The sequence below is a fragment of the Myodes glareolus genome, chromosome 17 (genome assembly GCF_982192425.1).
Source record: "Myodes glareolus chromosome 17, mMyoGla1.1, whole genome shotgun sequence".
NCBI classification, from domain to species: Eukaryota; Metazoa; Chordata; class Mammalia; order Rodentia; family Cricetidae; genus Myodes; species Myodes glareolus.
In genome coordinates this window covers 50,936,437-50,940,022 of record NC_142042.1, presented here as the reverse complement: position 1 = coordinate 50,940,022, position 3,586 = coordinate 50,936,437, and the positions used below count along the sequence as shown (strand labels likewise).

The 3,586-nt window shown below is 41.1% G+C and overlaps 1 long non-coding RNA gene across 1 annotated transcript; it reads left to right on the top strand.

Annotated features, from left to right (window-relative positions):
• Positions 1-1,315: 1,315 nt before the first annotated feature.
• LOC148119396 (uncharacterized) lies at positions 1,316-2,814 on the top strand. The gene is made up of 2 exons (XR_015735259.1): positions 1,316-1,375; positions 2,024-2,814. It is a non-coding gene; the product is annotated as an uncharacterized LOC148119396 (long non-coding RNA).
• The last annotated feature ends 772 nt before the right edge of the window (positions 2,815-3,586 follow it).

Genomic DNA, 3,586 nt, shown 5'->3' with positions numbered 1-3,586 from the left:
AATGACTCAAAAGGGTGACATGGATGGAAAATGCAGGAAGTCTGGAGCCAAAATTGGGATTGAGGAAGATTTCTGATATTTCATAAACAGAAATTTCTTCCATTCTGAGGAATCACCATTTCAGGAAAATGTCTTTCAGATCCTGAGACTTCAGCATGATGTCTTACCATCATCAGCAGCACAAGCAGCCCTGCCTGCCTCCTCCTTTGTGCACACCCACAATGTGCTCAGAGCAATTTCCACCCTCAACCTCTTCTGAGCCTTGCCCTCCTCTACTGTGCTCAGACCCTATGCCTCCCTCAAAGTGTTCTAAAGTCAACCAACAATGACAAAACACACAACTTTTAATTATATCTGCCAGTTTTCATGCTGGAATATCTCATTAACAAACATTAGAAAATCAAGAAGTAATATTAGTAGTTATGTAGCAGATAAAAATGTCAGACTGATACTACCTGTGAGTGTGCATGCATGGGTGTTGGTCTGAGTACATGTGATGCATATTGCGATTTAGTGTATTATTTGCTTTTTAAGTTCTAGAAGATACTCACGTTGGTGTGTATCATTGCTAAGGTGGGCTCAACAATGATTTTTCATAAAATAAATGTGAGAGATTGTGGTCTTTATGCCAAATATCGAAGAAAGATCATGCTTCCTTAGGACGGGTGTAATTTTAGTTCATCTATTGTCATGATAAGCAGTCTTATAGTTTTCATTAGAGGGGAGTCTAAATATATACCACTAATATGCCATTTGAGATGGCAGTCATGAGTAGGACCTGATTATGCCTCAAGCTCAGCAACCTCCACTATGAGCAGCATATTTGACTTTCTGTGGTAACAGAAAGAATTAAACCTAGGCAGGGATCCTGACTAGTCTCCTGAAAGAGGTTTCTCAAAGATGCAGCGGAGAGCACAGCTGGAGTCACCTGTAATACTGTCCTCCATTTCGAACACAGGCAAATTATACCTAAAACAAGAATATAAATGTGCCAATGCAACAAAGTATATCAGTCAACTACACAGAAAGAACAAGACACAAGAGAGGTGTAACAAAGAAAAGAAATATTGACTTCATTCTAGAAAGACAACTAAGATAACCAGGGAGATCTTGCTGAAACTGAAAAGACAGGAGTGGCCACTGAGTCACAGGACCTCTACAGCAATGGTGGTCAGGAACAAGACATTTCCAATTTTTTATGGTCCCTGTTAAGTCAGTCATACATGGATTTTCATTGTGGATGGTAAATCACCGGTCCTGCCCACAATAACAGCTCTAGTCACACTGGGCGGGGCAGCCAGTCATATAAAGAGGCCCTTGACTGTGTGACTGCAGACTCCTGGTGCTCAATTCCTGGACTCCTTTGGAGAACCTGGTGAGTGTTTCCTGACTTGGTCTGTCTTTATGGTCTGCTTATTTGCTCCTATCAGTTTGGAGGGACTAAGAGTGATGGGTCCTGTTGTTTTCATGGGAAGAATAGCAACAATTTAGCAATCAGAAATAATAATGGATACAATGATTCACGGTGAAACGTGACTTTTCCTTTTATTTGTTAGGATGTTGAGCAGAGTATTTTTCTCTTTCACATGCATCTTTTGGTGTCCTTTTCAGAACCCTAGCCATTAGCAGAGATCAGAACCTGGGACTTGCCTGAGCTGTCCTTTATTCTGCTACCCCACAAAACCTGGGATGTCACTAGTGATAATGGAGACAGGAATGTGTTATCAATATTCCTCAGGGTTCTAGAACTTGAAGCTGTCTGTTTTAAATGCATTTCTGTGTTCAAAGTGCCTAGTTTCACTGAAATAATGTGTTTCTATCCTGGAATAATGCATGAAACTATGGTTACTACACAAGGCTAGTGCCAAAAATTGCAGAAAGCAAAGGGAAATTCCAGGCTTTCATACAACTGGGGTGGGGGAATATGTACATGCATGGACAGATAAGTGGATGTGACGTTCCATGTCTCCATCTTTCCTTTAAGTGACGATCACCCCTAACACTGTCATGTAATGTCTTTCAGATCCTGAGACTTCAGCACAATGTCTTCTCAAGAGCAGCAGTGCCAGCAGCCAAGTCAGACTTCTGTGTGCTCACCCACAAAGTCTTCTGAGACTTCTCGACCACTGAAGTGCCCACAGGCTTGTCCTCCTCCAATGTGCCCACAGATTTATTTTCCTCCAACATGCCCACAGACTTGTACTCCTCCTCCAGTGTGCACACAGATTTCTACTCCAATATGTCCAGGTCCTTATACTCCTCCAACGTGGCCATATTCTTGTAATCGTCAAATGTGAACACAGCCTTTTTTCTTCCAATATGCCCACAGCCTTGTCCTCTTCCAAGGAGCCCACAACCATGCCCCCCTCAGCCATGACAGTGGACTTGTGCTCCTGTGCAACCTCATCCACCTTGCCAGCAGAAGTGCCCACAGAAGAACATGCGAGTGCTGCAGCAGTCTCCAGGACCAAAAGAACAGGAGGAAATCTATCTTCCCCCACTTCCACAGAAACACGTACATCTTTGCTTTACAGTCTGTCATGCTGCAGAAGAATTTTCTCCACCCTTCACCTCCATGTGTCTGTGATGATCCCTTAGAGGGAGGGCATTCTCCTGAGATTCTTCTCCTTCTGCTGTCAAGTGGTGGCTGAGTTTGTTCCTTCCACACCACCTCACTGTCCCAGATGCTCAGTGATGAGCAACAGCTTCCACCCTGTGCACTCAGAGGATGTTTCCAAAACCATGAGTTTACTTGTTTGTGTTGTTGTGTCCATGATTTCATTTCCTGAATAAAGTACAATATGGCTGTTAGTACTCATGAGTTCTTTTTTTTCTTCTATAACTGACTCTATGATCTTCCTAATATGCTCCTGTTAAATTGTTTTTATTCTTTAATGCCCGGGTCATCCAATTGTAAGCAGATTTTGACTGTGTTTTTGGTCATAACAAAGATTTCTTAGTGATTGTTTGCTTGAGAGACAGAGTTTCATTATGCACAACTACAAGCTATTAGTTAGTACGTGCTATTTTAAGAATATTACGCTATGCTCAGATATGCATGTGTCACTTAGCACAAATATCCCTATATACCATGTATTTCCCTCACTCGTCCCCTTCATCTGATGTAATAATTATACTTATATATCAACCCAGCCTTGTTATGTTTTCCTCTTTAGTAGTTGAAACATCAGTGCCATCCTTGTCTTTAAGACTGGATTTATTTCCTTGAATATGATGATATGCAATTTCATTTGATTACCTGCAGAGGACACGTGATCTTTGTTTTATATGACTGATCATAATTTCAGTCCACAGAAGTGTCACCTATTATTATCCCATCCACTTCTGGTGTGCAGCTGTACTGACTATTGTACCTTGCATGTTAGGAGTAGATCTGAATCATAGATGGGTTTGCAGGCATCTCTGCTGTACAATATGTGACTTCTTTTACTAAACGGCCAAGTGATAGTACTGAATTCTATGACAGAAAAGCAACAAAAACTTGAGTTGCTTATATTTAAGAGACACTTAAAATGATTACAATTGTAAAAATTAAGAAGGATAATGGTTTAATATAGTTTTTTGA